Source organism: Brassica oleracea, chromosome C6 (genome assembly GCF_000695525.1).
Source record: "Brassica oleracea var. oleracea cultivar TO1000 chromosome C6, BOL, whole genome shotgun sequence".
In the NCBI taxonomy this organism is placed as follows: Eukaryota; Viridiplantae; Streptophyta; class Magnoliopsida; order Brassicales; family Brassicaceae; genus Brassica; species Brassica oleracea.
The window spans coordinates 20956880-20983950 of NC_027753.1; the positions used below are offsets into that span (position 1 = coordinate 20956880).

General features: G+C 36.5%; 1 long non-coding RNA gene and 1 pseudogene across 2 annotated transcripts; both read left to right on the forward strand.

Moving 5' to 3' along the window:
- The first annotated feature begins 3870 nt into the window (after positions 1–3870).
- On the forward strand, positions 3871–6030 carry LOC106299031. 2 transcript variants are annotated; one of them, XR_001261651.1, is made up of 7 exons: positions 3871–4274; positions 4373–4488; positions 4564–4660; positions 4830–4911; positions 5014–5142; positions 5226–5596; positions 5671–6030. It is a non-coding gene; the product is annotated as an uncharacterized LOC106299031 (long non-coding RNA). The 2 variants fall into 2 exon arrangements; XR_001261650.1 differs by having other exon boundaries at positions 4373–4461; positions 5671–6028.
- A 2288-nt stretch (positions 6031–8318) lies between these two features.
- LOC106297699 lies at positions 8319–9844 on the forward strand (annotated as a pseudogene).
- The last annotated feature ends 17227 nt before the right edge of the window (positions 9845–27071 follow it).

Sequence of the window (27071 nt, forward strand, 5' to 3'; positions counted from 1 at the left end):
CAATTAGAGCAAGAACATCTTAACATACCTGTTTTTTCTTCCGGTTGTCGGTGAACTAACCCCATGAATTCGGTTATACCTCGTTGGTATTCTTCCGTAAGCAATCTCGTGTTCGGATCCAAATGAGGTCGATCGATCCAAGAACGAAAATAATTTGAAGAAGACATATTTTTTATGAATCAAATTCGTGTGTAAATAGAGTAAGAGGGAGGATGAAGATATGGAGTGAATGAAGAGGAAGAGGAGTGCTTGTATTTATAGTTTAAATCCTGCCGACAGACCGAGGAAATTCCGACGGAATTCCGACGCCAACGGCTAGTTCATCGGAATTTCCTCGGAATTTTGTAAAATCCCCAAACGGCTCTCCAACTGCTATAATATTTCCTCGGAATTCATCGGTTTTTTCCGAGGAACACATATTTTCTCGGAATTTCCTCGGATTATTCCGACGGATTGATATTTCCTCGGAATTCCGTCGGTATATTCCGAGGAAATTCCGAGGAAACCAAATTTTGTGTTTCCTCGGAAATTCCTCGGGATATTCTGAGGATTTCATTTTCCGTCGGAATGTCCGTCAGAATACCGTTTTTTTCTTGTAGTGTTATTAAGTAAACTAGGCAATTTTTCCTTGCTCATGCACGAGAATAAAATTTTAAAAAAGATAAATTATGGTATTGAAAATATTTGGTTTTGTATATTTATAGGTTTTAAGTAATTTTTTATTTTTTTTGTATGATAAAAATTGTATTAAGTATCTTTATGTTCTCATCTTAATCAGATATGTGATTTGAAATATAATGTTTTGTATTAATTTAACTATTCGTTACGGTATGTTGATCTTCATCTATTATTTTAAATTGATGATGGTTTTTTTTTTTTGTTTTAATCAAGTTAAAATTGGTTTATTAGTAGGTAGTTCAGTTTATCCTCTTGTATTTGTAAATATATTTTATAAAATTTTGTATAGTTTGATATACGTTGTTTTAAAATTTTGAAAAAAATAAATATTAAATCAGATATACATTAACAAACATAATTTGTAATATTTTTAAAATTATTAAACATATAGAAATTTATATATAATATATAATTCATAATAATTGGTTGATTTTATTGTTCATATTTTGATTGATTTTTCTATTTGTATTTTGGTATTGGGTTATATCATATTTTATTGTTATAATTAGACTAAAATAAGAATAATATTGTTAATTACATTTTTTTAGCTTTTCCTTTGGTTGATATATATATATATATATATATATATATATATATATATATTTATGTAAGGTTTTATATATGTATTTCAATAAAATATATGTCTATATTTTATAAATATATAGATATTTATTTTTTTTGTTTATGATTTTTGGACAAATAAAAAGAAAAATAATTTTTTTATATATAATCTATCTTTGCATTTTGTAAATATTTAATTTTATTATTTATGTGCTATTTTAAAAAGGAAATTTAAGCTAAAAATTTAGTTAGTGCAAAAACGAAAAGTTAGTTTAAAAGTTTATTTAAATTTTATCAAGAAAAAAGGAAATAAAAATAATTTTTATTAACGGAAATTATATATGATATTTTGAATTGTTATTATAGGTTTTAAATGTAAAATTTTGATATATTTTTATCGTCTATTCCTTTTTATTTATATAAAATAAATTCGTTTTTATTAAACTACATACTTTAAATATAAAAATTGATATATATTTATATTTAATTAAAATATTGCCTTTTCTATTAAGTTCCATTTTGATTTGTATAAATTTAAATTTGTTTTTATTAAATTTATAAAAAGCTATATGTTTATATGAATGATATTGCCTTTTCAGAATAAGGTGATTTGGAAACAAATATTAAGAAATAAAAAGTTGAATAAAAAATTTAATAATATCATTATAATAATTAACTTAATTCATTAAGGTTATCATTGTAATTAACAATTCTAAAAATCAATGTAAGAGCGACACATAGAAAAGTAACTTCTTAAATAATATTATAGATATAGAGATATATATTTATTTGCTGTTATAAAACTACTTATTTTTAAGCAAAAAGTTGATTTTCTTAAGTTCAAATAAACAAAGACAAAAACAATTGATTTTATTTATATAAAACAGAAACAATGGTTTAATGTTCTCACATGGCCAATACCATATTTTAAACAACTCTTTTTCATAGATACACGACTGAATCACATCCCCTATAAAAACATAGACAACTTGCTATGAACATTGATCAAGAACCTTTGTTTATCGACATGGCCTATATAATCTCTTTTTTTAGTAGCTGTTAAGTTTTTCAACAAAACGTAGTAGACTAAGAAAGAACCACTATATTAATTCGTCCATTATTCAGTCCGTTATTTTACATTCTTAGAGATTAATAATATTAGTTTAAGAGACTCTACGTGGTAACCATAAATAAATACGAAGAATAAGAAGAAAATGAATGAAGATGAATAAAATAAGCGGAAAAACTATTCTTCTCCTAATTTGATAAAAAATAGTTATAATCTATTATTCCTTAAATATTAAGGAATGTAAGAGAATCATAGGTAACAAATATTTCTTGTAAATAGTGTAAATTGCAAAGAATGATAAAAAAATCATTATTCCTACTCATTTCCTTAGTTAACATTTAGAGCATTAGCTTAATTCTTTTTAATGCTGCCACATCAGCCAAAAAATACTTAATAGATTGACACATCAGCAAGTCTAAAATTTAATTAGTACAAAGTTGAGGTTACATCGTTTTAAAAAATCTTCAATTAATATATAAGGAATTATTTAATTCATATCTTTGACATGGAACCAAATGTTATTTGAAAAATGCAATTTAGTTTTATAACACTTTTGTAATATTATGCTTTTGTGTGATCATCATTAGGTAAGATAAGATCAGTTTGTTTCAACCCAGAAACAAAGACATAACAATGTGCGATGATTTTAGATTTTGGTTCTGTGTTTCCTTTTTCCATTAGTTATTTACTGGATATTATACATATACCATGACGATGATCAGAGCCGTGCCAAGATATTTTGATGCTCTATGCCAAATAAAAGTTATATGAAATATTTTATTAAATTTTAGATAATAAATAATATAAAATAATCTTTTCTAAATTAATATAAACTATTAAAATACATGTTTGAAAAAATTAAATATATGTTTTTAAATAATTTAAATATTAAAATACATGTTTATTATTTATGTTTTATGTGTAAATAGTGTTATTGGTTTATATATTTTGATTGATTTAGAAATTCATATAGTATTTATAAATCCAAGTAAAATATATAAATCCGGAGGTTTTTCCTCGGATTTGAGTCTTTGTATTTTAAACTAAAATATCCAAACAAATCTATTCAAATCTATTATAAAATCAAATATATTAGTAAATCCGTACGATTGAATAACACTTGATTTGATACAAAATTTATGAATCATTAAACCAATAACACATGTTTTTAATACAGAATTTATGAATCATTCAAATCATTTAAAATACAACAACCGGTAACCCCTACTAAAATACATTGGTTTAAGTGTTAATAACTTAATATGCTGTGAAATTAATTCAGGTTTTTTTTACCGTGAAACTAATCCAGGTTCTCCTAATAAGTTGATACATGCTCAGTCACAAAAGCAATTACGAACTACATAAAAGATATGTTAATTATGTTTGCAGTACATATAAATTAGTAAGAACAGTAACAAAGTATGCGTACATAATCTATAATATAATGATTTGCCTCATTCATGAGCCGCCACGTCAGAAGGTAAGTGGGCCTCACCTCTTTTTTTTTTTTAAATGTGTTGTGTTATGGGTAGAGTTTGTGTTGTGTTATGGTTTTTTTTTTTAAATGTGTTGTGTCTGAAGCCTAAACTAAACCAAATCCGTTTAAGGTTAGGTCGATTAGGTCTGAAGTATTCTTCATCTTCGACGGGTCACCATCAGTCTCCGCCGTTGTTAGATTAAAAGTCAATCTTCCTCGCACCTTCTACCTTCCGTTTCTCTTCATATCCTTCTGTTTTGCATCCTCCGCCGAACTTACCTCTCCTACCATATGCAAGGCATTTTCAGTTCCCATTAAAGTCCATAACTCCCACGAACTCTCCATCTCCCTCACGGCTTGATGCATATCAAAACCAAAGAAGACAGAGAACCCTATATATACGAGAGGGTTGGGGCTGCAATCAAGCTTAACACACAAGCTCTCTAAGCTATCTTCCCTCTAAAACCTAGAACCCTCTATCCTGTAAAGGTATCGTAATCTTTACTAGATCACGAATCATATATTCCATCACTGTGTTATCATTTTTCAAAATCAAGTTTGATTTAACTTTTCCTCTTCTTATGCAGGATTCTGTTACCCAAGGTTTCATCCTAGCTGGGCACAACAATCACTACCGTCCATCTTTACTTGACAGATCTATCGTCAAAGTTGATAGGTTTGAAGTTGCACGATGCACAAATATGTAAAAGATATTTATTTGTAATGCTCAACTCCATTTCCTCCTTATTTGAAATAATTGTTTATATTCTCAAACCAGTACGACAGTGTAGCAACGTTTAGGGGTCTCCTAAATACAGGCGATAAGACCCAGTCTGTCATGGTGGTAACGACTGTCAATCCAAAAATATATGGAGGTACGGTCATATATTTTTAAGTACTATATGTTTACAACGGTTACTCTAATAAGTAATAACCATGCTCAAGATTGTCAATCCAGGAAAAAAATATCAAGGCAGTACTTGTACTTTGCACACATATATTTTAGTTTATAACATAGTCTAGGAAACACTCTTACTTCTGCAGGGAACTTCTATTTGAACTCCACGCCAGCCACCTAATTTTACTTCGACATCAACATTTCTGTCATCAAAGAGTTTACAAGCAGGTAACATTTCAAAATGTCTTAGATTGAAATCATATTTAAATTCTGTTAATATTTGGCAAATTTTTACTAATTTAAAATAACACATGTACAACAATGTCTCAGGGTAGCAGCAGCAAACTACATTGGATTGAACTCATATTCCCGTTTGTTGATATCATGGAAGGAATCAAAAAGAAAGAACTTGTGTCAATTGGAGAACAAAACACGTTCGTCTCCAACTCTACTGAGCAGGTAACACTCACGCTTTGAACCCATCTCTAAAGGCACACCCTAATTTACATTATACGTCCACCTTGAGCATCCTCTTTATCCAGGTTCCGTGTTGAACTACCGGTTGACGATGGCAACGATAGTGCCATGTTTGTAGTCTTCGACGTGTAGATGACAAAGCTCGCCAAAAAAGATACACCTATACTGGCTCTTCAGGAGGTATGTTTATGCTACTACTCTCCATTTCCCCTCCGTTTATAAAGATCTTATGCTCCTTCTGAATGCCTCTCAAACCTCAAACCTACGACATATGAGTGGCGCTGGAGGGTAGTAACTCTCACGATGCCTTGAAGAGCTAGCTGACAAGGATTTTGTTTTCCATATCCGTGTCACTCCATACAATTTTACCCTTAACTACAGTGCTTTCACCGTCTCTGCAATAAGTGACGATAGCTTCTTTAGAACTCAGGCAGAGGTGGATTGATTTTATTTTTCCAACACTTTCACTTCTTACTAATTTAAACTAACACATGTACAACAATGTCTCAGAGTAGCAGCAGCAACCAAGTACAGTCATGGGCTGGGAAGTTGGAGAAGCACCAGCCTGTGCCAGCAATACAGTTGATGCGGCGAAGTTACCAGTTGGAGTTGATGAAGGAAATCCTCCCGGCTCTGGAGACAGAAAAAAACCGAAAACGTCCCTGTAAGTGATCGTTTCAAGTCGATCAAACCGTCAACCCCATTTAGCTATCATGTCTTTTAAAATTGCAATATTTTGGATTTTGGTTCTGTCTTCCATTTTCTGCACACTTCCTCCCCCAGGAGAAAGAGTAACTTTTTAAAAGAAAATAATAAAGGCAGCGTTGACGGTTATTTGCATATTGAGAATGTTGTTAACTGAATGCAGCAGAATATGGTAACTAACTGATACACCGTACACCTTCACCAGCTACCATCTGTTGCAACGAGAAGCAATATACGAACTGTTATCTAATCTTGAAATACTATATAGACCCCAACTAATACAAAAATACTTTACACTATCTAGGTGAGCAATTCTTTGCTGTTTTTCTAATACCTCACTCTATATATGTCTTACTCCCAGAAAATAACAAAAAACTCACACAAGCACGTCAGCTTGATTAGGAAATGTTTATGGCACAACGCAAAGCCTCAATATGACCCAAAAATCTACTGTTCCGTAACTTCCGTTTCCCATCGAAGTATGCTGTTGGGACCAATGTCGTTCTTCCCCTTCAATTTTAAAAATCTGCAATGTACTTTAAAAAAAAAAACAAAATTTCCAGGCCCATTCCGGTCCAATAAAATATTAAATTTATCTTATCCAATATTAAATCCTTAAACAAAAAACATTTAAAAATTCAGTAAATTCAAGCGTTTGGTCCTCGGATGATACTACGCAAATTTAGCACAAAAAAACATCAACAGAAAAATAATCGGAAGCTGCGATTCCAACATGCACAAAAGTGAAAACAGTACACAATTTTTTTTTTTTTTTGAACAACTTACACAATCCATTACTATATTTATATACAATTAACCTCCCATTTCATAACGCGGCATCAAACATATATTCAAGAAAATCTAATCTAACCATCTCCAGAATTTTAACTACAACTTCACAAACACCGGTCACTCAAATAGAAAACGTAAACAACCCCGTGCTGGTGCGGGGTCCAGGCCCCTAATATTGTCAATAAACGACATATACATATCATTGATAATGCAACAAGGCACGTTATTTTTTAACTTTCGGATGTAACATCCCGGGCCCGGTCCAAAATGAAACTCAGATGCTGGAGGTCCAAGAAGAAGAAACCCTAGACCTAACCCCTCCTATCCCTTATAAAAAGGACTGCCTTTTAGGTCCAACTCACAAGAGAGACAACAAGCGAAGCCCTGTCCGAACAGAACCCCGCCGTCACCTCCCCCCACCGACGACAGCTGATCGCTGCACACGAAGTCCGAGCCGCCAGTCCCGAGCCGCCGCCTGCTTGATCCTGTTTCTTGTAACCTTTTTGATCAGATCCATAAGGTAAACCTAGAACCCTAGCCTTTTGTGTCATTAGGAATGACAGATCTGAAACCTAAACAGTTCTCCCTCTTTTGTGAACCCTTTGAGAATCAGATCCGGAGTGGTAACCTTCCCTTCTCGTTGCTAGATCCAGATCTGCAACAACAACAATCTAAGGTGAGGATCCGGCTGTGAACTTGTCTCATGTTGAGTAATCCATCATGACGTAGTCCTTTGTTAATCGGATCTAGATCTTGTGTGTGTGGACAATGTGATGTGTGCTAGATCTCGGTTGTATGAGATGTACGATTTGTGTGGATGTGATGAAGCACCTAGACATGCTAGGATGATAATGAACTGATGTTAAAGTGATGAGAATGAGTATGAGTATGAAAATGAGAATGAGTATGAGTTAATGAATTGAATGATGTCCTGTTTGGAACACCGTGAACGGATGTATGTCTAGTGTAGGAGTGACCGTGGAACAGTGGCCTAACAAGAGGCACCCACAGTAAGTGATAAGAAAAGGCCGTGTAAATTTGGTGACCACGCAATGGCGGGATAGAAATAAGAAAAGACCGTGTAATGCGGTGACCGCGTGAGGACAGAATAGAAGTAAAACAGGGCCATGAAAGGACAGTGACCGTGAATGGACGGATCAGTGTCTAGGGCGCCATAAGATCGAGTTAATGCCGAGTCGTGGCATAATTATGACTATTAAGACCGGGGTAGCAGACAGAGCCGGTGGGCCAACGAGCTGCAACTCGGATAGTCATTTAGTAAGCTGGGGACAGTAGCCTAACTAAAGGTACCCCGGGTTAGGCCGACACGAGGTGGGACCGCCTTAGGTCCTTACGTCTAGGTTGCTTGCTACATAATATAACTTATTAGCTTATGACTATGTTGATTGCTTGCTTTTCCTGAGCTGAGTTCGTGGGTTCATGGAACCCATTCTTACCGAGTAAACCATACTCACCCCTCTCTTGGAGCAGGAGTAGGAGTTTGTATGGTGCTAGTGTTTTGGGTTTTCCTTATCTTTCAAGACTTAGTTTCATATTTCATTTAATACTCTCGTTTGATATTTTGGCTTTTATGCTTGAGTTGGGATTTATGTAGTACTATTTGAGTTTAATAAAAGTTGTTGGACGAAAAGAGAAAGGTTATGGTTTTTAGTAAGATCCTTGGGACATGGACGTTACACTATATTGTCGGTGTCACCATGAACCGCGTCGGCTCCAACGTTACCAATGTTAACGTCGACAAAATCCTCGCATTCAGCACCCTCGGAGTCTCTCTTGTCCACCGGCGGATTTACCGAAAAGTTCACCCGGGGCAAACAATTAATAATCATTAATAAAATTTGTATTAAATATCTTATAAATATATTTCCTATCAACTTTATAAGTGTATTATCCATTGTATGTAAAACTAAAAATTTCTTATATAAGTAAATTAAAAAATTAAAAATAAAGAAATTATAAATACAGAAAATCATGTTTTTCATGATATGACAAATACAAGTACATATATTAGGATCATACAACTTTTTTCCTAAATAGTATTTTCTTTCTCGGTCATACTGGATTAATAATTATACATGAAAAACTAAAATGAAAATAATACTCCCTCTGTTCTTAAATATAGGATGTATAGAATAGTTTTTATATTCCAATATATAGGATGTTCTCATATTTCTAGGTAGCTTTAAGTTTATCAAAAACTGTGTAACCAATCAAATTTAATAGTTCTATTTTGTAATTGGTTGAATAGTTTTTAATTTAAAAATTTAATGATACTTTTTAGATAAAAAGTAACATTATTAATAAGTGTGTTTTACCTAAAAAATCTTATATTTAGGAACAGAGGGAGTATATTTTATTGTCATTGCATATATTTCGATAAAGTAAAGAAAATTGATGGTTATTATAACTTATTAAGTAAATATATATTTATTTGCTGTTATAAAACTACTTATTTTTAAGCAAAAAGTTGATTTTCTTAAGTTCAAAAAAAATAATTGATTTTATTTATATAAAGCGGAAACAATGATTTAATGTTCGTAAATCAAATATGAAAACATAATAATGCTAACAGAAATATAATAAATGGCCTTCTTAAAAATGGAAATAATGGAGATTTTGAACTGAGCTTTGAGAACATACTTTGTTAGGAGGGGAGGGGCAGAAAGTATTTTCAACGGGGAACGGAAATATATACTCATCATTTAAAGGAAAGTTTTAAATTTCATGGGGGGCAACTGCCCCATACTTACCCTAAGTAGATCCACCCCTGCTCTTGTCCTTATTGACTTTGCCCCAGGAGGTCAATTTCATAACCCGCCACGCACGCACCCACGAGCCATGGAGATCCTCGTCCCTCTTGAAGGAACACTCTTAGTAGGGTTTGTGTCATCGAACCAAGACAACAGCAGACGGTACTTGAAGATTCTTTATCCCGTGGATGTGTTTGTGTTTCCCATCGTAATGATCATTTTGAAGTGAAAATTGGGAGGATGAACGCGGTGGCGTTTGCTGGTCTTGGAAGCCAAGACCCTGGTGCGATCACCATCGCAGACGCAGTTTTGGATTCAAAGCCTTTGATTATGATGGTTGTTTTAGCTAAAGCGTTTCAGCTGGATGTGTTAGGTTTCTCGAAGGAAGGTTTTCTTCTAATTATGATTATCATTAATAATAAGTTTGAAGAAGGGAATATTTCGATTCCACCACAAGTTTGATACCAAAGAAAAGTTAAAAGAATGACGCGAAAATTTAAAATATGAATAAATGGTGTGTGAAAACTAAAACAAAACAATTAAGGTGGTAAAGACGTGTTATCATCACTCTCTCTACCTATTTTTAGTTTTCTAGCAATGAATCGTTTGCGATCTGCTCTGGATGGTGTTGAGATATTTCTGGTGATGTGGGTTGCAGCTCTGAGTAGCAGGCCTTGTGGCTTGTGTCGGACAAAATTGCCCTCCTCTCATTAGCTTTTGGTGTCTGTCGTTTTTCTCGTGCATGTTGATGATGAACGATATGTCGATATGCATAATAACAGTACCAAATTTGTCATTGTGAGTATCAGAATAGCATACCTTATGGCTGGAGAAGCTTTCCCCTGGTTCTTCGACTTGTGGATTTTAAGATTTCTATAGAAGAAAATCGATACATGCATATATCTACACGATTTGTAAGTATGCCTGCATTATGTTAGTCTTGGTTGGTTTTGTGCAGCTGCCTACATACATAGAGGAACATCATGGTGGAATGGCTACGTGGTTGGATTCTACCTCTTTTGTTATCTCCAGCTCACCAGTTTCGTGAAGCTACAGACTGGAAGATTTGTTCGGAGCCTTTGATTCGATTTTGGGTATTACTTTCACACTCTCAAAATTTTCAGTGGGTAAGATGAAGTGGCAATACCCAATCATATTTGGGGTTACGTACTTTCTTTTTTGTTCAAGTTAACTAAGCCTATGGTTAATCGAGAAGATGTTGGTCATGCTAAACATACTGACACAAAAGGCAAAAGTTGTAGTTTAGATTAATTGTATTCTCTATTTTGTAGCTCTTCTTTCTACAAACGACCATGTAACCAAGAAAATGACAGGTACATAGTTTCTTCAAATCATCTTTTCAATCATCCGTGTCTCATCTCTTTTTTTTTTTTTTTTTTTTTGAGCAACCCATGTCTCATCTTCTTGCAACAAAGATTTGGTAAAGAAATCTTTCATAATCATATGGAAGTAAGATGAAACAAGTCTGAGAACTTCTATATGTAGAGGAAAACATGATCACTATAATAATGGAAATTACTTTATAAAACTAAATAAATTATGAGGTAAATGCAATAATCATTGATTTAAGTAATGATGTCGAGCATGATAAAAAGTGATCCAAAGAAAAAGTTATCTGCTGTGCTATCTCAAGTGATGTTTAACAGTGTTCAGGTGAACCAAGTTCCAACTTGGATGAAAATAAGATGAAATTAGGAGTTTTAGATGTTTTCAGCATTTGAATGAAAATTTGTGATAGCCGCTTACATACATGATGTTTCAAAGATATTTTTAACAAGATTACAAGATAACATAAAGGAACTATGAATGTGGATTAACTAACATGCTAAGAGGCCTCTTAAGTATGTATATGCTAAATGGCTGTTTTATTTAATTTTCATATAATTATTTTATAGAACTTTTGATTTTACTGTAAAGTATTGAAAAATTATATATTAACATATTTTATTTTGTAAAGACAATGTATTATAAATCAGTACAATACATACTAAACTTAGAAAGCCTATTTCATGAATACTATAATATTATAATTTTATATTATAGTATGAATTAGTCACTAATATAAATGTAAATATATTCCGAGGCACACTACAATGGATATGGTTGGGTATGGATGGATGGATCAGGAAATGAACTACTCTCTTAGGTTGAAAAACAAAGAAAATCGTATGTCTTCTTTGCACTCAGAACTTGAGGCGTTAATTTAGAAAATTGACAATTGACACCATGCTTTAATACACAAATTCCTAACATTTTGGGTAAGACTGCAAGGATATTATATCGATGATTCAGGATCCGAAAGCATGGCCGAGTTTCTCCACGGAGCTAGGAGAGGTAGCATTGCTTCAATGGATATGGTTGGGTACAATGGATATGGTTGCTAAATATATTCCGAGGCACACTACAATGAATATGGTTGGGTATGGATGGATGGATCAGAAAATGAACTACTCTCTTAGGTTGAAAAACAAAAAAAATCGTATGTCTTCTTTGTACTCAGAACTTGAGGCATTAATTTGGGCAATTGACACCATGCTTCAATACACAAATAGCTAATATTTTGGGTCAGACTGCAAGGATATTATATCGATGATTCAGGATCCGAAAGCATGACCGAGTTTCTCCACGGAGCTAGGAGAGGTAGCATTGCTTCAGAGAAGATTTTCCGACTTCAAGATTTCCATATACCAAGAGAGCAGAATCGGACAGCAGATGGTTTAGCCAGGATAGCTGATACCTTTCATCATAGTTTAGTTTTTCTTGGCTATTCTATTCCGGTCTGGATTTCCAGACCATTTCTAGTTTGAGCAATATAATAGCTTTTTGATGTAAAAGCAAGTAAATAAATAAATGTAATTATATTATTTGTAAATAATTAAATATAAATTATTTATGAAACTTAAAAATACATAAATTATACATATAATACATTTTACTAAACAAAATTTTGTAAACCAAAATATAGTTTCACGTTATGAAAGCGTAAATCAAAATCTAGTATTTCTTAAAAAAAATATATTATCTCTTTCACCTAGCTAAAACCATTAAAGCCAATAAAAACTTCTTTGGAATTTAGTGCAAATTTTGTAGTGTCTAGTTTATTTGGTAGGGAGCTATAATTTCGTTAAAACCGATTAGATTAGCTAGTACAAGGTTTCAAAGCACATACTTATTTTTAATATATATGTTCTAGAATGTTTCTTATTATTTTTCTTTTGAAGGATTAAGAAGTTCTGAATATGAAAATTCGTACACCTTCCTAAGATGAAATCGAAACCAGTGTCAAATTATTTTTTCATAGGAAAGTAGAACCCTCCCAATGGAAATCAAACCCATGAATCTTAAAACTCTTACCAGGTGATCGTATAGTCTTGATCGATTGGTTAACTCCTCGTTAGTTCTATTATAAAACCCAAAACGTATTAAAACATAGAAAATGTAAGATAGACACCCATCTAACATGCATAGCTCAGTGATTTGAAGGAGGAGTGTCGCCAACGAATGGCCATCGCAGAACTCCAACATAGCCTAAATTCCGATGAACTATGACTAACTGTCTCTTGTGATATCAAACGCTTCACGGCTAGCCACTTCAAAAACTTATTTGTATGCTCTTTTCCCATTTCCTTGTAGCTATCCAATCGATTACTTATCACATGTACACAAGGCCGAGCTCGACTATAAACACACCAAGCATGTGCTTCTAGTTTAGATTTAGTTTATATATTTAGGAGGCCAATTATTGAAGTGAAATATTCAGTAGCATATGTGGTTATGTGTTCACCTATGTAAATCGAGATTGCGAGTTTGATTCTTCAACAGGGGATTTTTTTGCTTAAGGGCCAAGAATTCTCAGGCCCGGCTCTGAATATACATTAAAGCAGGTAAACTGGAGGAAGATCCTTCACCGGAAAAATTTCCATCTATGAAAGCAACTTCTATCGAATTAAATGTAGATATTCTTTGTTTTTCCGTTTTCATTGATTTATTTTCCATCAGTGTATGTTCATTTTTCTTCCACTGATTGTCAGGTCTTTCACTCAATTATGAAATGATCGTTTAGATATGAAACCTTAAAATTAATTATTTGCCTTACATACTTAGTCACATTGAACATGTATATAAAGCTACTATTGAAAATCTGCTAAAGAAGGAAATCTAAAGTAAAGTGCAAAAACCCGAAGCTGAATCAAAATCCAAGATAAAAACACAAATGACAGATAAAGAATAAACTTGATCTTGATGAAATCCCTTTAAATTAAAATGTGATCGATGTAAAAAATGTGCTGTATAAAAAAGCTATAAGACTTTGATTACAATATTAAAAAGGGCATGAGAACACACTAGACTAAGGGGAATGTATTCAATCTAAAGTTTATGTTTGAATAACAATGAATTTACCATTTTAATACAAATCACCTAAACTTTCCAGTTGAATACACCCGTCTAGATCTGATCTAAGCCGGAAGCATCACAACATCAAGAAATCCGGAGAAGTGGACAACACGAAATCTAAGATGATATTTGCTTTTGATTAAAAAAAGGAAGGAGATGATATTTGCTTGAGCCATCATATATATCCAGTTCTAGCAAACCATATTATTCTAAAATCAAGTGTTTCGTGATACACTTGAAAGTTACTTTTGTTAATTGACACAGTTACTGCGAGTTACGAGCCATATTTTAATATATAGAAAACACGCGATTTTTAAAAACAGACTTTGAATTGTATATTAAATTGATTTGATTCATACTATCTTCATTAAACATTAAATTGTTATTAATATAACATATTCTATCGCTTTTAGTTCTTTTTATTACAAATTTCTGAACATGAATTCACACAGACCGCATCTTTCTCCATATCTGTCCATAACACACAACCACAAAAACATTAAAGATATATATAATAATAATAATAATAATATTAATGGAGAATCATAATATCGCATAAGAATATATAAATCAATTCATTATCAGCTAGAATAAAAGTAAGGATATACTTACTCTGATTTTCAGTAAGAGCACAACGATGATTAACACAACCCACTTGGCAGAAATAGTCAATTTGGTTGATTGTGTCTTGTTTTACATAACCAGTTAGATGACATTCCTTAACACATTTTTTGGCACATTTTTCTGAGTTTAGAAGATAACGTGGATCAATAAGACACAGTTCATTACATTTAAAATAGCATGCTGCACGCGTATTGGATTATCCGCGTACACCAATACAGTAAGATGGTTTCCAATCATTAGCATCATCGCTACCAATATGACCATTTTTGTGTTCTCCATGTCTTTGAGGATTTTTCTTCTGTATAGAAAGTGATTGTTTCATTGGTAAACGTGTATTATTTATATATGAATTGTGATATATATTATATTATACTAGTTAGAATTTATCCAAAAGATTCCTAATTCATAAAGGAAACTTATCTCCAATAGTTAGATAGTATACCCAATATTTGATCAAAAAACAAAAGATAGTATATCCAATATGTGACAGATTAGGTATACTATCTTTTGGGTATACTATCTAACCATTGGAGATAAGTTTCCTATATGAATTAGGAATTTTTTGGATAAGTTCTAAATAATTTTATACAAGATCTATCATATTTAAATTTTCAATACTAACTTGTATATATGTTTAATGTAACTTTCAAATTAGTAATCATTTTGATAAGTTCTAAATAGTTTTAGATAAAATTTAACATAATTAAATCTACAAACAAGGAAAATTTAAAATAAAGTGAAAAAACTCAAGTCTAATAAAACCCCCCGATGAAAATGCAAAACAGCATATAAAGAAGAACTCAATCACGATTCACAATCAACGGTGAAATCCCTCTAAAACCCGATCGATGATGATGCATCAAAAAGCTGTCAGACTTTAAAAAAGATATATATCTTATATGTGTGTGTGTGAAACCTTATCATGTACACATTATTCAACACCCTAGTTACGATAAAGATGATGAAGATATGTTTGAGGAAAATTCCATTGCCAAATATGTCGATGATGATGAGAATCATGAAATGAACATTTTCCTTCAAATTGTGATAATGTGGGAACAAGATTATTGTGAGCGAATGTGTATATTCTGCAGTAAAACCATGATCAATGATTACTTTAAGAAGATATCTTTTTACTGAGAAACATACATTGAAAATTAAGATGACTAAATTTTAAGAGGCGATTGAGCTATAGCAGGAGAACAATATAACCTTTATGCATGATTTGAATTGAATGAAACACATAATAAATTCCCATATGTTAAACAATAGATGTACGGCATTATACAAATTTATGGAAATGAGAATACAACTGTCATGACCCATTACCCAGCCCATCTGCAGCCCGTCGAGGCCCAAACCCAAACCCATTCCGAGAAGCCCATGGCATTTTTTATAAAAACTCACCTTTCTATTTTGTTTTCTTCACCAAAATCATCAATAAAAGTTTAGAGAGAAAGAGTTAATGGGAGAAATGTAGAGCCTAAGCCACCACCGGAGTTTTTCGGAGCCGCCTCACGCCGTGACTGTGTCGAACCGCCACCGCCGTTAACCGCCCAAGGTAATGTCGGAAACCACATGCATTAAGTTTCAGTTTCGGGTCCGTTTAATAAATCACCCATAACTTCTTAACCCTTGAGAATTTTGTACATGCAAGGCCACTATGATGTTCCTCTCGTCGAGACGAAGTCGTAGACACCAACCACACCGCAATCGGAGCTCAGACGAAGCTGTACGTGCCCCCTCAAGTTTCGACGTCCACGAGTGTGTCGTCCACGCGCGTGGGCCGCTGGAAATCGTCTCCGCCGGTGCGCCGCTGCCGGCCACCACTATCATTCGCCGCTGCTGGCCACCACTATCATTCGCCGTCGCCGCAGGTGAACATTCTGGTAAGCCGTTGCCGCCCTCCGCCGTCACCGCCGGTGACTCGCTGGTAACTCGGTGACTCAGTCAACCGGTGGTTTGACTGGTTTGTCCGGTTTAAATTGATTTAGGGTTGGTTAGGTTAAACATGTCGGTTGAAATCAATTGAAATTTGGTTAGGTTAAACCGGTTATTTAAATTAATTAATTAATTAATTAATTAATTTTGGTTAAAGTAAACCGGATGGTCCAATTGAAATTGAACCCGGTTAAGGAAAACCGGTTGGTTCAATTCAATTTCAATTTGGTCAAGGGTTGACCGGCTTGGATCAGAGTTGACCCTGTTGACATTTGACCAGCATGTTGACTTTTCCGTAGGCACCCGTTTTTGACCGTTCGAAGGGTGTTATGACTCAGAATTTTGCCCTGATTTCATATTTAGAGTTTATTAGCAGCTGGAGTTCATAGATACCACTTTTCCATATGGCTAAGGTGAGGGTCTATTCCCGAACTTCTCGTACACGGCTTAGTACCTCGGATAAGTATAACTTATTTCTAATATGTTCCGTCTGCTTGAAATCGAGTGTGTCATTGCTAGTTTAGTTATTAGGTTCTTTGTTTAAACTGAACTAGGTGGTATGTCGATGGAACGGTTTGCATGGCGTTGATCCATGGGGTTCCCATGATCACGTTGTAGATGGCAGGATGATCGACCACCGCGAATTCGACGATTTTCGTGATCTCCTTGGCCATGCCTGGCAGCTGCATTGACCCGAGGGTCATCGATACTTCTCCTGAAAAACCCGTGAGCGGTTTCGGCGTTGGAGTTATTTCTCCAAGTTCGATGCTCATCCGATTGAGAGTGTCGCGGAAGATTACATTGACCGTGCTTCCCGTGTCAATGAGTACTCTTCCGACTTCCAGATCTCGTATGCGAGATCTATGACGAGCGGATCGCAGTGAGGTTGGTCGATCCCGCCAGCTTCCTACTTTGTGAAGGTGATTGAGCAATTTTGACCATCTCGGGTACGAGACCATGTAGGCCAGTTTGCGCTCGACTCCGCCTTCCGCTGGTAAACCTTGATGGCCAAAACCGTATCGTTGCAGAACTGCGATCCTCCAATGATCATGTTGACTCTGCAACGATTGTTATCGTTCCCCTTGTCGGCCGGCCTTCTGCCGCGTTTATCCCCGGATTGGTTTCTTTGAGGTGATTTCTCCGCGGGCGGATTTCTGTCCGTCTTCGGGGGGCGATCAGTCTCGAGGAAGAGATCTTTCACGTTGGTCACTTCTGAGAGCTCTCCAGCTAGTAGTTTCGCGGCCAGCCTTGCTCCCAAGACTTTGCTGTTAGTCGTGGAGTGTCCTCGAGACTGGTGGAACTCGCAGAAGGTGTTTTCATCATATCCTTGATTGCGAGTCCACGTATTACCCATGGTTTGGCCCTGGTCCGAACTGATCGCGTAATTGTGCGCTATTTGGAGATCTTCCCCCTCGTGATGGACATACTTGTCGTTACGAGAGTTCTTCTTCTTCGTTTTTGGATCTACATCTTTCGAGGATGGTCTTCCCGACTTATGTTTTTGCGATAAGAGTTTTGTTTCTTCCTCAATTATGATGTAGTCCGTCGCCTTGTGGAGGGCGTCCTGGATCGTCCGCGGTTTGTCGAGGGTTATCCATTTTCTGAGTTTCGACTTGTACCAGAGCGTCTTTCTGAGCGCATCAATAGCAACCTTGTTCCACCTTGTCGCTTATCCCGCTGACCCTGGACATTACCAACTTGAATCGGCTGATGAACTCGCAGAGTGGTTCGTCTTCCCTCTGGGACAGACTCCAGAGATCGACAACGGAAGTTTCTCTATCTATGAACATAGAGTATTGCTTGAGAAATTCCGATGCGAGCTGTCGGATGTGGAAAGCCTGAAGGTGCGCGAACCATTCGAGGGCTGCTCCTTCCAGATTCTCGATGAACAGGCGGCAGTAGCCGGCGTCTTTTTTGCCGTCCTTCAGTCTCGTTCTTCCCATCGTGATGTGGAAAGCCTGAAGGTGCGCTTTCGGATCGGTCGTACCATCATACTTCGGTACTTTGATTTTTCCCGGATCGGATACCCTCATATCTGAGATGCGAGTGGTGAAGGGGGTCTTCCGAGCCCCTTCCAGCAGCCTGTCGATCTCGGGTGTAGCGCTGGTAGCGTGAAGGATTTGAGATTTCACGGCTCTTACTTCTGCCGCAGTCTTGGTGATATAGTCGCGAAAATCGCGGATATCCGACGTCTCGCCAGCAGATTTCCGAGCCTATCGGCGTTTACTGCGAGTGAGATCGGTTTGATTTTTAGCCAGCTCTTCTTGTTCGTTCCAATAGAGGACTTCCTCCTCTTCCGTCATCCGTTTGTCGAACGGAGAGCTTTCCCGAGCAGATCGGCTTCTGGTCCTTCTTGGATGTCTGTCGATGTCCTCATCGGTATCGTTGGAGGCATCACTAGGATCCAGGTCGACATGCTCGACTTCGTTATCCTCCGTATCTTTCGCGGGAGGCAGAGGACTTTCAGGGCTCCCCTTTTCGTCGGGAGATTTTTTGCTAGGGTTTTGACCCGGAGGTTGTTCCCGCGCGGCTCCAGGCCTATCGAGTGGGGTGGCGAAGTCGAGTCTTTTCCCGCGGACTTTAGTGGTTCCGCGGGGACGGATTGCTCTGGTCCTTGCCATTAAGTTTTCAACCTGTTTGGTCAAGGTGCTCACGAGCCTGTCCTGTTCTTCTGACCTTTTTTCGTAGGTGGGAAACATCTTTTTAAACTCCTCGAGCGCCGCGGCGTTGGCTGGTTCGTTGGCTGCGGATACGTCCGCTGCGGGAGTGTGGAGATCAGTGCCACTGCTTCCGTTAAGAGGAGTCTGCACGTTATCCGCGTCGTCAGTTGACATGTCTGGTTGAGCATGATGTATTTGAGAGTTAGATTGATCCGTACCACCCCCCTCCTTCTAGCGCCAAACTGTGGGAACCGAGATTCGCACTGTCAATTTCTGTTTAAATTTGGAAACTAGAAAAACTCTAATTTCCCAGCGGTCCCGGATATCTGCTAATACCACACGCCAAGCAATCAGAACACGAGATAACAACGATAAAATATAAGAAATCGTAAAAAGAGTGCAAAGAGAAGTCTTATTCCGAATTTGCGTATGAGCGTTTACAACAAGGTATAAGACTGGGCTCGAGAGCTGTCAGCGAGATTCCTAGTTCTAAAAACCCTAAGACAGCTAAACCTAATTGAGTGGCGGCTCGAAATAACAAAAACGGAAAGTTGCCTAATTGCACTAAATGCTAAGTTTGCTGTGAAAAAAGTCTCTCCCCATGCCTCTCGCCTAGGACTCCTTATATACTGGCTCCTAGGTCGATTTACGCTTTTTCTCTTCTGCCCTTAAGCCGTCATAGATCCATTTTTCCTGATCTTCGTGATTATTTTCGAAAACTTCACGTTTATCCGCGGAAACTTGACATTTATATTTCCCTGTGAACCAAGCATAAACCACCATACGGCTTATGGGCTGTTTGGTTAAGAAATCGTTAGTGGACTTCGAGTCATGTCTTAGGTCTCTTTGGGCCGTCTTTTGACTCGAAACGTTTATTACGGTTTCTTTGATAAAAATGAACTTTATGCGGTTTTTATCGTAAAGTTTGATCGATGACTTTGAATGGCGGGAAACATGAAATGGGTTCGCTACGGTCTTCGGGAGATAGCATCGAAGGGTAGACGAGAATGCATGGACTAGGGTCATATCGACGTTTCGGAAGTACTCGGTTGCTACGTAGCGACCGAGCGGGACAGACGCTCCTACCCGACAGCATGCATGTGCGGTAGTTGCGTAATGACCGAGCTTGGTTCGTCCGTGTTCTGATCGTCATACTTGAACCTATCCGTAGCTGGTCTGGGTATGTTTCCGATGGCTTATGTTTGATCTAAATAGAATTCGAACGAAGCTTTATCTCGGGAACATACGTTGCGACGTTTTCTTGACCGAGCATGATTTGTTGCGGAAAGACATACTTGTATTCTGCGAGGATTTGGACGTTAACTTCGTCGTAACCGTTTTCGACCCCAACAATGACTCTGTTCTTCTTCTGCACCACTTTCTCACAGTCTCGAGTTGATTGCTTCTCCAATCTTCCTCGCGTGGTTTCGTCTTTGATGTAAGTTTTAGTTAGGAATCAAGCTGATAGAATTGTATTTCATATATCTCTTTACAAGTACAAGGAGAGTTTATATATACAATGTATGTAGGGTAGCCATTAACTATACATTCTTGTCAATCACATACTCAATCTTGTCTTCATTATCCAGAGGTTTGCCGAGCGATGCGAGTCGATCAAAGCGACTTGTCAGGCCTCTCATATACTCATCGATGCTCTTATCTCCATTAGTGAAGTTCTTAAGTTGAAGACGAAGCTGCTGAATATGGCCGCGGCTTGGGGTTGCATAGGTTGAGCTGAGAGATTTTCAGACTTCATGGGAGGTCTTGGTGTTGGTGACAAGCAATTGAATTGATGGGGATAGAGTGCCAATGAGGCCATTGTATATAAAGCGATCTTGACGCCTCCACTTTGTGAATTCTGGATTCACCGACGTTTGATCATCGACGGTGATTGTTTCGTCTGGCGCTGGTGTGGATCCATCGACGTATCCAGCAAGGTCGTAGCCGTCAAGCAGAGCAAACTTGGAGATTCCAAGTCATGTAGTTGGTGGAGGTGAGTTTGTTGACGTTGATCATGTTTACATTAAGGAGGGTTTTGGTTGGATCGATTTGATCCACCTGCGTATTCATGGTGGTTTTTGGAGAAGAGACTTGAAGAGAAGGAAGATGACGGCACTAAAGGAACATGGTTTGGTTCTTATTTTCTCATAACAGCCTAATCTTTAAATGAGTTCTTAAGTGCAGATTTTTTTTCTCTGGCTCTGGAACATTGTTTGGTTATTTGGTTATGGCATCCCATCGTAAGAATCTTAGATTTTTATTTTTATTTTTACAGTTACATCCATTTAGTTTTGGCATAAGTTTTCTAAGAAAGGAAGTCTAGATCAATGTTCTTTATGAAACAAAAAGGTTAATATAATTCTCCACTACTTATTTCAAAAAATTTAATACTCTCAAAACTTATTTTTAAATAATATTTTATTTATTTAATGAACCCAAAAATGAGATCAACAACAACACGCAAACAAACTAATCTAAAGGAAATTATCTCAAAACTTCTATGTGTTTTTACTCATTTCACTAAAATCTTAACGACCCTGATTTACTTCAATCGAAGTGATTTATTGATATTATATTCCAAAAGAACAGTTATGAATGATAATGCTGCACATTTAGTAGACTGATACATGATAAGTGTTGTTACGAATTATATACATATTGTTGGGGTAAATTTTTTTTGTCATTTTGTTTGTTGTTCACCATAGCATCAAACTCATCAAACTCTTTTATTGGTGCTTCTTATCAAATGTAAACAATAACTCTTTATATCATTTTATACATGTTTAACATAGTAAGTTAGTGAAATCTTCTAAATTGGTGCTTCTTATAAATGTAATTCAAAACTGATTTTGTATATTGATGTTAGGCATATTCTAAGTTGTCTTACACTAAAAAATTATATCTTCTATGTCATTCATTTTCGGATTGCTTGGTACATACTATATATACTTATAAGCTTGTACTTCAACCATTACTCCTTTTTAACCAAAAACAATTGCTATGGTTGTCACCAACCAAAAACGCATTAGATTTCATGTTACAAAATATATTTCATGTACATTTATATAATGTTATTATTTATTTAGAGCAGTCTCACCCAGTGCTAGGCACGGGTCTTCACCTAGTTAATAATAAAGTGATGGCTCTTGAACCTAAAATACATTAACTAGTTTTGAGTGTTATTATACTGTGAAATTAATTCAGGGTTTCCTAATAATTCGATACATGCTCAGTCCAACTGCATGCATGTAGTATAACAAAAGCAGTTATGAACTACATAAAAGAAAGTTAATTATGTTTGTAGTTCATATAAATTAGTCAGAACAGTAACAAAAAGCCTACATACATAATACTGTCAATAACCAACATATACATATCATCGCTAATGCGACAAGGCAGAGGATTTTCTAACTTCCGGAATAAACATTGCCGGTGTCAACATGAACAGCGTCGGCTCCAACGTTAACGTCTACAAAATCCCCGGATTCAACACCCTCGGAGTCTCTCTTATCCGTATTGACTTTGCCCCAGGAGGTCAATGTCATAAGCCGCCACACACGCACCCACGAGCCACGGAGATCCTCGTCCTTCTTGAAGGAACACTCGTAGTAGGTTTTCTTTCAAACAAAGACAACAACAGACTGTACTCGAAGGTTCTTTATCCCGGGAATGTGTTTGTGTTTCCCATCGGAATTTGTTTGAAGTGAACATTGGGAGGAGAACAGCCCCGATTTTATTTGTAGAAGCCTTGATTTCTGTCTCTGTCCTTCTCTACCAACAACAATATCCTCTCTTTCTAAAAACTTGGAATTCAACAACAATTTTGAATCTGCTAATATAAGACAATTATGGAAAGGAAGTTGTTCTTGTACCTGTTCATGGATGAAGAGCAACACCAGACCGATTAGAGTAAGCCTCCGGCTGTGTTACGTGATTCACATAAATGTATAACCCAAAAGCGCAGCTCCTCCTCTCACAAGCCAGGAGCTATGTCACTGAAAAAGCCATCGGTGCCTTGCCGATTGATTTGGCGTTGTGGTTGCCACTGATTAATTCTCTCCCTTAATTTGGTTACGGTGATTTGATTAAGGGGAGAAGCAAAAACTGAGGGATATATAAAATGCGAAGGTGGAGGGAATTGATGTTAAGTATTGAATGAGCCTTGATGAATCATTGATGTGGAACGCATACGTTGAAGCTAGGTATGGGAGAATACGCTAAAATTGGCCATGCGTAAGGCTTCTTTATCAACGCGATCAGATATTTACAATCCGTCCCAAAGTTCTGACATAACGAATGTTGTAGATACTCTCCATCTCCCATCGTAATACTTCCACTTCTGAATGTAAAGCGGTCTCTCGCCGTCTTAAGTTTTGCATCCTCATAAGTTAAATCTTCCCTAAACTATCCATCCAAACCCAATCACAACCACTGAATTGTGCCGTGGAGGTCCATGATCCACCATACAAAAATTATCCAAACTTATGGCTTGGGATTCTTCCATAATTTTCTCTTGTAGAATGGGTGTTATCATTTCATTTGCGTTAAACCAGGCTTGGCATTCACTTTCCGCGTATCTGACTAGCTCCTAGGGATCCATGTCCATTCTTCTAAAGAGTTTATTGTTTCAAGCCTTCCAAATATACCAAATTATCTAGGGATGAGGATCCATGTCTAAATCTGGTTCTATGATGCTATTCTTCCTCCAGAAAAGGTAATCCATGTTGGCATAAATACTTGGTAGCAAGAAGATATTAGGACTAGATGGTGTCGCTGATAGAGACCATACTTGCAGAGATAGAGGACATTCGAATATGGCATGAGTAACATCTTCTTCTGATTCGCCACATCTTTGACAATAATTGTCTCATCTCATATTACGATGGTTCAGGTTTCTCGTTACTGCCACTTGTCATGTTATCAATTGCCATATAAGACGGCATATTTTCGGAGGTGCCTTTACTTTCCAAGAAAAGGCTTGAAGTTTGGTAATACTGGGTTCCAGTATCTTCTTCCTCAGATTTTGTGCTACACAATAACTAGATTTAACCGTGTATTGGCCGTTATTTGTGCAATCCCAACAAAAGGTATCACGGCGATGAGTTGAGCTTATGGCCAAACTCCGTATAAGATGTATGTCATCAGGGACAACATAATTCTCTAGTAATCCAACATCCCATTCCTTTGATCCAGTAATAAGGTCACTTACTCGCATTTTCGAATACAAAACAGACAGAAGGTCTAGTAGGCCTAGCTAGTGTGGTAGGGATCCAAGGGTCTTCCCATACATTTACCTCATATCCAAAATGAATTTTCTGTCTAATCCTCAATAGCAATAGTTTTCATGCCGCTGAAATACTAGTCCACACATATGATGGGTTGTTTACAAAGCTTAATCGCAAAGGCGAACTCATCATGTAGTATCTTCCCCTCAAAACTCGAGCCACTAGGGAATCAGGGTCTTGGATAAGTCGCCATAATTTTTTTGTTAATAAAGCCAAATTAAACTCATGGATTCACCTGAAACCAATCCCGCCCTCTTCTTACGGTACGCAGAGTTTTTCCCATTTTACCCAGTGAATTCCTCTCTTTTGTGGATTTGAGCTCCATAATAATTGTGCAATGTCACTTGCGAGATTTTCACATATCTCCACCAGGAGAAAGAAACTAGACATAAGTACCTTGTACTTAACCGACGTGATGCAATGCATAATCGAGTCACTCCAAGTTTCCGAAAAATTCCATTTTTCTCATAACTGCTTCGATGAATGACAACTCCATCCTATCATAAGTTTTACTCCTTTTATTTTGTCCACTTGGTTTCGTCCGCAGTGCATGGAACATCTCTTGAGCAATCATAATATTATCTGAGATCTGTCGTCCAACAACAAAGGTTGACTAGGTTTCTGAGATTCGATTTTAATCTATGGCATAAGACCTTGGATATTAACTTATAACTAACATTGCACAAGCTAATGGGCCGGAAATGAGACATTTTTATTGGCTTGGTTATCTTTGGGATTAAGAAGATATTAGTGTCAATAAGACTATTCACCATTGATCTCTCAAAAAGGAATTGATTAACAATATGAGTTAAATCCTCCTTTACGATATTCTAGAATTTATGATAGAAAATAACCGTCATACCATTTGGTCTTGGAGCCTTATCTGGGTCCATAGAAAAGAGAGCCAATTTCACCTCCCACTCAGTGACTGGGGCTGTAAGATCATCATTTATTGTCTCAGTGATTGTAGTTGATACCTCAGACAGCGCATCCACTATATCTTCTAGGTTAGATGATTCAAATATTTTCCTAAGATAACTAGTAGCAATGGCTACCAGTCCTTCCTCATCCTCAACAACATTCCCAGTTGCATCCCTCAAGTGAGTAATTCTATTACTTGCTCTTCGTTGCTTTGTCAAAGCGTGGAAAAACTTTGTATTTATGTCGCCTTCTTTTACCCAAAATACTCGACTTTTTTGTTTTCAAAACATCTCATCTGCCTTAAGAGCATCAGATAATTCCTTTACAGCTGCTGCTATTTCCTCAGTCGTAACATCATCATTCGAGTATAAACCCTCGACCTTCTCTTAAAGATCCTCCACTTGTTGTGCTGAATTCAAATTGTGTTGTCGCCTCCACTGGCTTAAGGCTTTACAACAACTCGAAATATGCTCCATTATGTTTGCGTCAGGAGGGAGATCTGAAGACTTCCATTCCTCAAGAATGACATGCCTTAGTTCCTCACTATCCAACCATTTCTTATCAAATTTGAATTTTTTTTATTTTTTTGTTGGTTTTGTGAGAATATCTGCTAGGACCGGACGATGATCCGATCCCCATAACCTCATGTACTTTACCGCAGAGTGAGGAAAATTCTTATGCCTATCCTCATTTCCAACTGCTCTGTCAAGTCGGCATCTGACAACTGTGCTTCCAGCTCGTTTTCATACCCATGATAACATATTCCCCGAGAATGGAAACTCCAGCATATCACAACCACTCAACATATGCTTAAATGGTAGAAACGAGCTATCAGGGCGTTATCAGGGCGTCGTCTGCCCCCTTTTTTCATTATGTTCAGTGATCTCATTGAAGTCTCCAATCATAAACCAAGGTCTATTTCGTGTCATTGAGAAACGCGTAAGACGTTTCCAAACTTGATGTCTATGTTCTAACACAAGGTCACAATAAACAAATGTCATAAAGACTTTTATTCCATCAATGGCCGCCTCGATGTCAATTATTCTGTTATTTGAAAATAAAACATTAACTTGAAATTCATCCATAGAAAATAAAGATAAACCACCGCTGAGTCCAAATGGCTCAATGGTAAACAAACGATCAAATCCTAGGCCAGCCTTAATGTTCTGCAACAAAGGTTTCTTATTCTTCGTTTCAGAAAAGAATAGTATTCATGGACAATACTTTTGATGCATCTCCTTGAAGCGTGAATTGTGAGGTCATTTTCAATCCTTCGACAGTTCTAACTGAGTGTCTTTACAGGTAAAGACAGGATAAAATATGGTATTTCCCCAAACCAGTATCATCTATGGCTGAATAATATTCAATGTTTCGTCGGTCCATACTTTAACAAGAATTCAATGAAATTCTCTTTTGTTTTTGTTTTTGTTTTTTTAATAACAAAATTGAAAACAAAGCTAAGTAGCAAAGGCTAAAGCAAATCTTGTTTCGGAATGTTTCTACTCTGATCAGAATGAATAACACCAAGAGATGAGCGTAAGCATGATTACAACAAGTGCCAAAGGGTTGCCGCTTCTATTAGGAGAGAAGACAATTCTTCAGATCCCTGGATTAAGTCATGATGAGTCCGATGATAAACAATTCTTCAGATCCCTGGACAATAAGTTCTAAAGCCGAAGAACTAAGAGATCAACGAAGGCAAAACTCAAAGATCTGTCATATCAAGTAGCCGATATGCTCGTCATCTTATACTGTGTCTTAATGATCCTGCTTACGAAAACAGGGTGGTCTTAACG